This window comes from Anneissia japonica, unplaced genomic scaffold (assembly GCF_011630105.1).
Source record: "Anneissia japonica isolate Jap-2015-1 unplaced genomic scaffold, ASM1163010v1 scaffold287805_len679488_cov178, whole genome shotgun sequence".
NCBI classification, from domain to species: domain Eukaryota; kingdom Metazoa; phylum Echinodermata; class Crinoidea; order Comatulida; family Comatulidae; genus Anneissia; species Anneissia japonica.
The window spans coordinates 288783-302293 of record NW_022720349.1 but is presented as its reverse complement, the minus strand read 5'-3'; the positions used below and the strand labels follow the sequence as shown (position 1 = coordinate 302293).

The 13511-nt window shown below is 29.8% G+C and overlaps 1 long non-coding RNA gene across 1 annotated transcript; it reads right to left on the bottom strand.

The window, feature by feature from the left end:
* Positions 1–7895: 7895 nt before the first annotated feature.
* LOC117111324 lies at positions 7896–12649 on the bottom strand. The gene is made up of 2 exons (XR_004445849.1): positions 12568–12649; positions 7896–10184 (listed from the first exon to the last, which is right to left on the bottom strand). It is a non-coding gene; the product is annotated as an uncharacterized LOC117111324 (long non-coding RNA).
* Between the last annotated feature and the right edge of the window lie 862 nt (positions 12650–13511).

Sequence of the window (13511 nt, the reverse complement as noted above, 5' to 3'; positions counted from 1 at the left end):
TATATATAGGCCTACCCATTTATAATGAGTATAAAATTAAAATATATATCTTGAACACTATTGACAAATATTTTACAGAATTTAATCAATGTTTCGTGATAAAACTATAATTAATTGGCAAATTATTCTCGCCGAAGGCAAATGTATGGATTATGTTTCAAAATGAGGCAAATGGAGTTGAACTTCTCGTCAAATTTGTCAAACAAAAATTCTTTCTAGGCTAGTTGTAGCGATGCGGGAGAGGCTCGACACAGCGGGATAGACGTGTCCCTCACGGCTTCATTGTATCACCGCGATGCTCGATCAAGGGATCGCTTATGAAACTCGGTCCGGTTCTTATTTTCACATCATCTTTATTTTCAGTCTGTTGTCACGTATAATGAATAAACTGTCTATACTGTTTATACGTAGGCCTATACAGAAAAGTAGATTAATATCAAACTAATGAACAAAAATAAAAATATAATTTGTAACGCCTTTGAGTTTTTCAAACTAAAAGCACATAAGCTTAGGCTGATATAGGCATATTAAATTCGTATAGTATTTTATCATGCAAATTCACAAAATGAATATGAATGGTTTTGTAATTAAAGAAAATCTCTCTTTGATTGCATGTTTTGCGAGTATAAAATTATTGAAAATACTGAACAATTAGGTACAGGAGCCTGTCATTGAATAAAACACCCATTCCTAACACTCTTATACACATCTAGATGTGTATAAGAGACAGTATATATATACATATGGTATTTAAGTATACTACAGGCATATATTGACCTATATTATAAGCCTAGAGAATAGTTCTATACCATAAGGTTTGAGCGTTATCATAACGTTAAATTAAAGTACATAAAACTGCAATTTTACATCATGTATAATAGGTCTAGGTCTTATTGTAATTTGATTCAGCTTTTATTCGTTACATTTATTATACACGCTCCGGTATTGTAACAAATTTTAATATAAGCAGGGGTTGATGAACGCTCAAGAAATAGTATTTTAGATAAATTTAGTAAGTACAGGTGATACACGCGATATATTTCATGATATAGCCTCTCATATAAATCAATTGTCAAAAACAAGAGCCGTTCCCACGATACTAAGATCGTTCCCTTAAGAAAGAGTATGCCAGGTTCGGTGAGAACTTCAACGTTCAAATTAGCCTAGTCTAACTGACGTTTTCGCTTGTATTATAAACCATTTCTTCCCTAGCCCTCAAGCCAAGGAAGTGAAGTGATACTACACTACTGCTACAGCCGCTGGCTTCTGGAGCTGTTTGCGTCTGTGTGGCTTGGCTTTCGTTGACATCACTGGTTTCAACCTAGACTTCTCGTGAGCCCATGGGAGAAAATAGGATTCCTTTTGAATTTGCCAATTTAACATTCGTCTTGAATTGATAAGACATCAATGGAAAAGTTTCAACCAAAAAATTAAGCAGTTAAAATACTAATATTTATTGTAAAGAATACCGGTAAAAATTCTAATAATTCTAGTTATATAACGGATAGTAGGACTAATACAATTTTGCCTAGGCTCAGTGTTCTTATTCTTTTGCTGATTTCAGGAAATGTTTTTATTTTGTTATTATTTCCACACGTTTTTCAAACATAAAAAATATTATTGTACAGGAGCTGTCTCTTATACACATCTAGATGTGTATAAGAGACAGATATATAATAGACCTATAGGCATATGTAGTATCACTTTACTTTTAGCTTAAGTTAAAGGCATATATGTATTTATTATTTTATTTGTTTATTTTGTTTAATATTTTTTGTAAGTGTTGTATTTATATAGTATATTTATTTGATGTCAACTTTTAATTGGAGGTATTTTATCTAAAAAATGATCTGGTAAGGAAATTAAATTAAAAATAATAATAAAGTAAGTGTAGGACTAGACATTGTAGACCTAGTTCTTTAAGTATTGCGCAATATACTAAGCGATATGAATTTTGAGATGGACTACGTAAACCTTATGCCAAACTTGGAATTTCAAAAACTTACAACTTCATTAATTATTCCATTAATTTGTATAATACCAACCTACAAGATATTTAATCCTGAATTTTAGTGGAGCTGCTTAATATTTAAGATGCATGTTTTTAATTCAAATCCTCTCAAAAACCTAGATTATGTTTGTTTTGGTCACAACTAAAATAGTTCTACAGATTTCCCTAATGTAAAGCCAAACCACACCCGAAATCCTGTGGGAGAGGTAGCTTGATAGTGCGGGTTGCTCACTAAATAACAAAATTAAATAAAATTCAAATAGATAAGTGCCAAAAATTATGCACGAACGAAGTCCCGAGAATTGGATTCTGTCCATTATACACATTGGCTGTCAGTAAGCCTACATCACCATACAAGCCTACATGTATATGACAATTAGGATATTCAAATTTCAAAATTTCATAAAATAATCACAATGAAGCCTAAGATTGAATAAAACATTACAAACGAGATGACGGAAAACCAAGTGACGGAGATAAAGGTGATGAAGTGAGGTGATAAAGCATGCTACTTAATAACAAGTCCAGGTGCGACATTTCGGACATTGTTGATGTATTTTTTAGAGAATAGTTTGTTTTTGTTAGCAGCTGAGTGTAGCATCTGGTCAGATAGAGAGTTTTAAGTCTCTCCTGCAAAAGCTAGACAAGCCTAATGGATCGTTGGCGTGTGGATATGGTGTTCATTTTAAACGAAAACAACTCGTTGAAGAGTTGAAGGAACGGGTCGTTTTACTTCTCCTGTTTTATTGGATCAGGTTGATGTTTCTAAATTCGTCTGAAGATCACGGACATCTGCGGAATAATTTCTACTTGTTTTGACGTAAATTGCCCAGTGTGGCGCTCCAAGAAGGTAGCAAAATCGATTGAAACACGAACTTTATTTTTAAAAGATGTTACGCAACATGGTGGATAGGCCTATTGACACAGCCACAAAAAATAAATAAGTAAATAAAAAAATAAGTAAAAAAAATAAAAAAATAAAAAAGTAAAAAAGAGCAATAAAGACCAAATCATAATTATGAAGAAGACATCTGTTGTGTTAATAAAACCATTTAAATTGTTTGTGAAACAACAATTATGACAACCAACCCGGGAACGAGGAAAGGAACCACGTGAACATTGTAAAAGAATGTTAACAAGTGACGAGTACGAACGCAGCAAACGCGGATACTACCGGTACGCTTAATTAAACTTGGACATCAAAATGTGACGGGTCTTTCATCAATCATTCCATTGATTTACAAAAACAACAACAAAAAACTAGTGTACAAAAATCAAACTTGGCAAAAAGAAAGCTGAGATTTAGGATTTAAAGTGTATTTTGGCAAAAAACCTTTAGCGTAGTAAAAACGTTTATAGGCCAACTCAAAGTAACGAAATAATGCCTGGGAACCGACCAACAATAACAGGCCTAGCACGATTAATTAAAATGAAATGTCAGCGATAAGTATTATAATAAGTCTAGATTGTAAGCTATCCATATATGAATAGGCCTGCTATAAATATAATTAAAATAATAAATAGGCCTATATCGTTTACCGTACCGATGCCATTTCATGTGAAGATCGATAATGAATTTATAATCATGTTCATCTATTACGTTAAAAGATAGTTTTTTATTTTCATTTTACTCTTTCCCATTTTATTGTTTTATATATGCATATTCTATAACCCTATTTGTATATTTTTTCGTTGTGATGTCATTTTGTCTGCCAAGCAAAATACGTTTGTGTATTGTATAAAGAATAAAAGTGTGCAAATGTTGAATTTTAAAGCAATATAATTTATATAGCCTTATAATTATTACCAGAAATATAGACATTTTAAAGAATTATAAAAGCATTTGATATATAAATATATATTAGAAAATATATAGCTATGTCTCATAATAAAAACAAACGAAAATGTAGTGACCAGATGATAAACCCAACAGTATCAACCAACCTTATACTGTGAAAAATTGCACGGGATGTGAGAGTAAATAAAACTCGTGTTAAACTCAAAACCCCAGCATCATGTGTTTTGAAATCAAACTAAGATGTGTTAGAATTATTACTCCTGCTGCCTTATCTATTTGGACGCTCTGTCAGAAGTTCTATTGACACTACCACGGGACGTCTAGACGAAGTTATCAACCGATTGTAAACTCGTACTTAAATGTTGAGACCAGCCATTCATCCAATGATGCAATTGTTAGTTTTAAAATATTTTAGGCAATAATGACTATAATAATGATAATGACGTATTCGTATTCGTTATCGTAAGGTTGCGAAATCTTCGTATTATTTAGCTTAGTTGATGAAATAATAATGATGAAATAATACAATATAAAACAATACAAATAAATGAAACGTACAAAATATAATTAGGCCTATTTACAAAGCGGTTAAGTGAGAAGATGATCGTTATGCGGGATGAAGAGCCTGAATTTTATGAGGACGGAGGCTTTAAATGCATTGAGAGAAGTAAGCTGTCTGACATAAAGAGGAAGATTTTTCATTCATAACGATTAAAATGGGGGATTTTCTTTTTAATTTATCGAATTTAATTACTTGATGTAAGTTAATGAATTAATATGTAGTCCTAACATTAAATTAGTTGTTTTCTGCTGACAATACTATCAATGGTTACGTAGGCCTATACAGGGGTGGCACCAGGATTTGCCCATTATATATATATTTATATATATATATATATATACATTTTAAAAGGCAAATGGGAAAACCCATGAAACAGCAAACGGCCACATAATGCAAAACTATTTAAAATTAAAACGGAAAAGTAGAGAAAATCCGATCAGAGTGATAAAATAAACTAAGCATCCACTGGAAGGAATCCCAATATCTGCAGACGGATCCGTTTCGGCCTTCCAGGCCTCATCAGTGCAGCTAGGGTATAGACCCAATCCAAACGTTCGACCAGCTTAGGTAGGACCCAAACTAGTCCCACGACCACTAATGATTACAGAGCCAAACCAAGGCAATATATATACACAGCCCAGGTGTGAATGCAAATAGTGGAATACAAGCTATGTGGCTCGGTTCCAGTAGATACAGAGAATATTTTGTCATTCTTAACGCGTCCTACGAAATTCTTACGATACAGCACTAGTCCGTGAATTTGTGACAAGATCGGAGATCTAAAGATGCAATCTCTACCGTGCATCAGTGGCGGCCCGCTGGATCTCAATAGAGATTCTTTAATAATACTGTATATAAATTTTAAAAGATATATATATAGGCCTATAGTATAGGTAATTATAATGTTTTGATGGGCTAATATTTTTTTTTCGGGGGGGGGAGTGGGTGTGGGGGGAGTTTATTTTACTGTTTCAGTATATATTGTATGCCTATATGTTGAGAGAAATAAATAAAATGAAAAAGAATTACACATTTGGTATCGAAAAATATTCTGTGCAATTAGGAAAACAAGTGCAAAAGATGTAGTTACAAAAATAATCATACCATCTGGAATATGTAAATTATTCTTGTATTCTTACATTCAACTCGGAAGTATCCGTGTCATCGAATATCAAAGTCTATATTTAATGAAAACAATAAAGGGCGTCTTTTATTCCAGAGTCTCAATACGTCGAACTATCTATGTTAAATATACCACAATGTGAATCTAATTATACTCCTGAAAATACAATATGGGGAAAACAATTCTTTCTATATTATATCGACCTTATATATAAATACAGTATAATAATCAAACTGTAATATCGTAGGCCTAATAATAAAATACGAGAATAAGTAACATAAATACAGACCAGCCAATATAATTTTATATCAAGTTTTTATTTAATATTCAAACAAAATCCCCACCAACTGCATGAAATTAGCGTAATACTAGCATAATATACAAATACATTAAAACGCAATTAGTTATTTATCTCTTTATATGCAGGGTGTCATAATACTAGATTGTGTGTTGAATAAATATTCCACTACGAATAATAAGATTTATGTACGAAAACAGAGAACCCGCACCGTGCTATAACCAGTTAATATAATAAATCTAAACTCATAGAATTAAATAACATATGTATTACATTTGAGCGTTAGGCCTTAAATCGAAAATTGTTAAGTGTAAATCGACAATTAGTTTATAAACCAATGAGTTTAAACTATATCCTCCATGATTAAACTATAGGTACAGGTAGGTACCGATAAAGGATAATTGTGCAACGAAAATCAATCATTGTTCAACGAACATTCGTTCGTTCATCCTAAAGAAATAGTCGTTCATTTAGAAAATGAAAATCCTACAACTGAAATTGATCAACATTTTAGTCTAAACCAATTGCAGATCAACAGAAAAATCTATAATCTGCCAAAAGTCACTCTGTCTAAATCGTGTTAATAGCTGGTACAATAGACACAAAGATTTTATAATAAATTTTCACTTAGAATAATATGAGCACGTATCGGTACGGTACGAAAACAAAGAGCCCACACCCCGCTAAAACAGGCTTACCACAACAATCCAAACTCAACGAATTTATAGACATTATTCCACATTTAGCATTAGTTTATCTATCATTCGAAAATTACTCAATAATCCTTGAATGGAAATCTGTTCAGTCTAAATCAATACCGGTAGTTGTTAAATAGAATGCAAACTATATCGTTCAACGAAAATTGAAAATCGTTAAGTCTAAGTAAATATTCGTTCGACAGTAAACGAAAAATCGTTAAACGAAAATTGGCAATCGTTAATCAATATCAATAATTAATAGACCTCCAATAGTAACAATTAAATAATTGTTCAACGAATATCGGAAACCGTTTAGTTTAAATTAGTGGCCGTTCAACACAAATCAACAACGATTTAGTCTAAATTAATAAATGTTTAATAATAAACGAAAAGCGAAAACCGTCCGGTCTAAATTAATGCCGGCATTAAGTAAAAATAATATTAATAAAATATATAAAACAGTAGAATATTAACGATTTTAAAAGATGTAAACGTAGGTCTACATGATGGTATGGTTTTTTTGACGGATTATCATTATTAACGGTAACTAAAAAATATCTATTTAGTGGAATGTTAATTTGTATATAAAAATAGTTTCTTTTGTTTACAAATTTAAACATGAAACACAAAACCTAATGTTTTATATGGGCAATAATTCAGAAAATTTGCGAAGTCACAATTTCTTTGTATTATATAAAAACATACATCATATATATATATATATATATATATATATAAATAATATGTATACATATATATATATGTATATAGGCGTATGTAGGCGTATATATATATATATATTATATATATATATACTGTAAATAGTCTCTTTCTATAAATTCCACTTTCCATATTGTACAAACAAAAACGATTATACATGTAAGTTGATTTATTAAAATAAATGCGAAAATATAAATAAAAATATTTTACAAAAGAAAATAAATATGTAAAAAAGAACTCTTTTGCAAAAATAATGTCTGAGAGAATGGCGCTATTCTTGAATATACATTAAAAAAAATATATTTTTTTTTTTTGTAAAGACTACGAAGTCAGCACAAGAAGATGACTGATTCAAATGCTGTGTTAACTCCTGTCGTCAATTCAATTCAATGTACAGTAAAATAAATACAAAATATTTGCATATTGCTTTCCTATTAAATGTGGTCGTAACTGAAAGAATTGCCTATTTCTTCCATTGTGGAAATACCAGAAACAAATAGAAGGCACAAAAGTGGGAAATTATTTGCTCCAAAGATGTTATATATTTACTGTATATGTTTGTGAATATTTCAAATTACGATGTTCAAAGGAGCATTTTTTTTTCTATTTGTGCATTTACTCCTATATCCTCAGTACATATACAAGCATAAATTTACTTTCATCATAAATAAATAAATATTTCTAATTTATATTTTGTTGAAATTATTTAATCAACTTGTATTTCAAATGTACAATCTGATTTCAGCATTTTTGCAAGATATTTGTTTAATACACCAGAATAAACAGCCAAAAAGTACAAAATGAGATACATGCAAATGTTTTCATATTCATAAAAAAAGAATTTATGAGATGTTTTCTTTAAGTTTCTATTTCTTTTGTTCCACTTTCTATCTTAAGAATAACAATATAAAATGTAGCAGTTTCTAAAACCTGAATATATGACAAGTAGAAACTAAAGCAACGAGTCTCAGTATCAGAATTAACTTGTGCAACTCTTAGGGTGTCTTAAAAAAAAAAAAAAAAAAAAACTTCAAAGACATTAGTTTTCTGATGATTGTTCTAGCTATCACACAGTACTTCATGGGTGGCCAACCTTTCAAACAAATTAAGATCTCCCAAAATAAAGTGAACCAATACCCTTTCACAAGTAGAAATTCAGTGTCATCAAATGTAAATTAGTTACACCTATCTGTGTTTACATTTCACAAAACACATCTGGTTTAATGACAAACTTTGAATACAGTACCAGAAATTCTCTCCAAAAATTTACAATTTCCGTTGATAAGAATATTACGCAACCATTCAAATGATTTTTAAAAATGTTGGCACTGGAAATTAAGGTGGGAAATGCACATTGCCCATTTTTTTGGTTAGACTGGATTTCAGTCACTAAATTTTGTCTTAATCAGTGGAAACTAACAGGCCCCAACATGACACTTATAATAATAATGCATGCACCTTCATAACTATTATATACAATCAAATACTTAGTAAATACATTACCTTTGTTATAGCAATATATAATTATATTTGCATTGCAGTTTGTATTTCATCCAAACAATATACCACCGATTTTGAACATGTGCAAAATTTGTACTAGGAAAAGTTAATGTGTTTTGACATGGTACATTCAAAGTCTACATCTGATATTTTCTTGTAGAAATTGTATTGTTTTTTTAATGCAAGATAATTCAATGTTGTAATCACATCCAGTTTTGTCATTAGTGGAACTTTTTTAATGACCTGGCCTACATTTCTGATTTTTAAAACTCAAGGCAAAATTTATATAAATATTTAAGTTAAAGTCACATGTCAGCTCTATCAAAGACAAGTTTAATTTTTTTGTCAAATTCATTTCAGTAAAACATAATTTCACAGGATTAATTATATCATAACTACATTTTTCGTAAGTGCAGCCCACCACTACTAACTGATTGAGGTAAACACTTTAAATACTGTTTAAAAAGGTTTTCAAGTAGTACGTTGACAATTGTTGCACTATGCTATCACATGGGTTACATGTTATTTTTTAGTATGTATTGATTTGTTTTATTTACTTGTATACTAATATTTTGAAACCAGATAATTTTTTATTTCAATAATATTAAGAACAATAATAAATTAACTATCAATAAAAAAAAATAAAGTAATTTATTATTCTTATTGTTAGTATAAGTTATTGTAAATGTGGAGCAGCTATCTCTTTGGAGTTATACTGTAGAGTGATTAAGCTGGATGTACCATTGTCTTCTTGTTTTATTTAGTCAAATAAATATCATTAAATATAATACTAATAATACGTTTTCATATTCAATTTTATTTCACTGCAGCATTTATTTTATGTTTTATTCTGACATTGAAAAACTTTATCATTCCATGTTTTGTGCTGAATATTTCCTGTGTGCTGTTTCTTGTTGTGTCTAACATTAATTTGTCTGTTGTTTCTTGAAGTGTGAATACTTGGATAAATGGAATATTTTTTCCTCCATTTTTAATTTTATCTTATATATTCGATAGTAGCAAATTCAAACCAAATTATATATATTTTGTGTGTATTTATTAAAATTAAAAATTTTGTTACATGTTGTCCATTGTGTTCTTTTAAGTTTAAGTGTTACTGTAATATAGTTGTTTCCATTATTTATGGATTCTGCGTTTTCTCTTTTTGTTGATAATAGTGAGTTGTTTCTGATGATAGAGTGGAATAGTATGGGTTATGTGTTGTTTTCTGTTTTTGATACTGTGTTGTTTTCTGTTGTTTATTTAGTGAATCTATTCCCTTTCTATCTTTCCCTTTCCTACATACATCATTATTTCTGGTGTTTGTGCCTAGTGTAAGTGCACATCATTCCTAATTGTCTGGTTCACTCGTATGCTGATACAAGTTGTGTCTAGTATTCTTGACTACCACCTAGGCAGTTGGATTCTTCTTCATCAGATTAATATCAGCCTCCACCATTTCTTTTACTAGTTCCTGCAAAATAAATGATTAAATAATGAGTAAATATATTTTGCCAACTGGATATTCTTATATCCAATTATTGAATATTTTTCATAAGCAAGGCAAATGTACATGTTAAAAATATTATGATTACTGTAATAAAATAACGAATGTAAAAAATTCAAATGTTTCAATTCATTTTTAAGTGAAAACTTTATTAAAAACAGATATGCACTGTCATTACTTTTATAATAAAGATTCGTCTTAGGAATCACATCATAAGCAAGGCAAATGTACATGTTAAAAATATTATGATTACTGTAATAAAATAACGAATGTAAAAAATTCAAATGTTTCAATTCATTTTTAAGTGAAAACTTTATTAAAAACAGATGCACTGTCATTTCTTTTATACTAAAGATTCGTCTTAGGAATCACATATCCATGCAGAATTGATCTATTTGCTAACCCCGCTCCTTGGAGATTGTAGACTGTATATACCACATAACAACAGTGTAAACATACATAAACATATGTGTGTGTGTGTGGGACATGCACACATTGTGGGCACTGTTCTGATTGGTCCATTGTAAACATGTGTGTTTGTGGGACATGAGCACATTAATTGCCCTGTTCTGATTGGTCAATGGTAAACAAATGTGTCTGAGGCACATGTGCACATTCTTGGCCCTGTTCTGATTGGTCCATTGTAAACATGTGTGTTTGTGGGACATGAGCACATTCATGGCCCTGTTCTGATTGGTCAATGGTAAACAAATGTGTCTGAGGCACATGTGCACGTTCCTGACCCTGTTCTGATTGGTCAATTGTAAACACATGTGTTTGTGGGACATGTGCACATTCCTAGCCCTGTTCTGATTGGTCAGTTGTTAACCTTGACTGAAACTCTGAAAGATCCATTATCCAAGAGTAGGTGGTCCTCTACTTTAGTGATTTATTTTTTCTTGAATTATTTTAGTATCTTAATAACTGATTAATATTATTTTTCCCCCTTTTAGTTTATACCACACATAAACTAAATACAGTCCACCACCTGGACTAAATCTCAAATATTCTATTGATGTTTTTATATTGTAAGAGCTGCATTTATATATATTTTTTTCATCTGTAAAGTATCATGCAATTTGACCTTATTGGTCACGATTTCATATTTATTTTAAAAAAAAAGAATAAAAAATAGTCAATCAAATACGGTAACTGAACTGATCATTGTTTAATTTTAAACTAATCTAAAATTCAATTAAAACACAAAATTGCTCCTTTACTGTTCCAGTCAGCTGGAATCCAGATATTGCAACAGTGCAATACCGTACATGATAAGACAATGCAACATTAATAAGACTTTCACCCATACGTGATTATTAACTAACTCTTTATTTATATTATCTAGGATTATTACTAAATAAACCAGTCAGATATGTTAAATTTTTTGTTTTTCATTTTGTTGCTGTTTTTCTTGTCCTTATATTTTATTGTCCTGCACACTTTCAATTTTAAAACCTTGATGTCTCAACTTGCATTATGATATTGTCAATGATTTTAATGTGTTTTGTCTCACCAATTCTGATGTTTAAACCTTAGTTTGAATTTCAATTGTATTTTAAAAATTATCTCAAATCAGTTTTACTGTTGATTATTTAATAAATATACCATTATGAATGAATGAATTAATGAATAAAGAAAAGGGTTAAATTTTAATTTATGTAAGGTGCTGATCAAAGGAATTAAGTATTCATTAATTTCACTAGGAAAGTCCTTAAATTTATTACCAGCAAATTTATGATTCTATACAAAAGTCTATATGAATAGCATACTTTATGTTAATTGATCACAAGTTCTCATTTTCTCATTTCAATGTTCTATACAAAGCTGATAACTTACTTAAATAAACAAAACAAGCCATTAAAGCACAATATTATGCTATTATTGAAGCCAATTACCCAAACACAGACAGTATTTTCAAAGAATAATATATGTATGTCCTATTAGTAGCATATCATAAAATATTACAATACAAAAAATATTATTTTATAATAATATTAATAAAGTATAAATGGTATTTGGTAGTAAGGTTCAATGCCTCACTTCAGCAAGTGGTACTGAATATAAAGATGTAGAGACAGTATTAAACTTTAATGATCCTTTAGAATCATAATTATCTGTAGATGATTTTAGCAACAGTAATGGAACAGGGGGGAAAACAACTGCAAAAAAACATGAAAGTCATATTTCTCACTTTCTTTAATAGAAAAAATTATGTTTTAAATGAAATCTGAAAAAAATAATAATAAAACAATTAATGTTTGTGTAAAATTCAAACTGATTCCACCCCTCCCACCACATCCCACCCCACCACACCCCACATAAAAAAAAAATGAATATAATTCCAGCCTACCTCAAATGAAACCTTTGGCACCCATCCCATAACCTCCTTGGCTTTTGTACTGTCACCAAGTAAAAATTCCTGAAATTAAAAAGAGAAAGGTATTGAAAAAAAGGATTTAGTGATACTGTATTATCTATTTACCTGTAATTATTCAGCCATTTAACTAACCTCTATTTAAATTATCTTTATCTTTGCAGTGACACTGAATTGAGCTAAATATTATAAATGAAATTTTAAAAAACATGATAAATAACTAGTAGGCAGCGAAACTGTTTGCATTTAAAAAAAGCAAGCAACTTTGGCTTTATTTAAAAGGAAATTTAAATCAAATAACTTTCTGAAAAACGATGAAGTTTTGCAATCATGTACTATCATGTTTATTTTTTTTAAAGGCATAATCACTAATGACATGTCAAGAGTAAATAAAATGAAACAAATGAATCTAATTTATTATATCATGTAAATGAAAATGAACAATCAACTGAATCAATCAAGTAAGCAATGTATCAATCAAGTAATACAATAATTATTTAATTAATCAAATCAATAAAATCAAATAATTCAAACCAAATCAAATCCATGAAGTAATCAATCAACCAATCACTAATTAATTAATCAAGTTAATCAAACCAATCAATCAATTATATTTAGTCTAGACAATCGTAGTTTTTTTTTATTCATAAATAAAATCTCAAAAAAACTCTGAACTTTATTTCAAATATATTAACTTTATCAATATTAATTAAAATTAAAGTAAAACTAAGAAATTGTTAAATACTATATTAATTTAATTACTTATCAAGATAAATTAAGTCATCAATATGAACCTGTTTTCTATTTTGATGATCGATGCATTAAAAACATTTAGTTTGAGTCTACATAGATGTGACAGTGTCCCTGTCCAAGTACCCGTTATAATATGTTTTTCTAGCATTAGCTTCCATACATTTGAC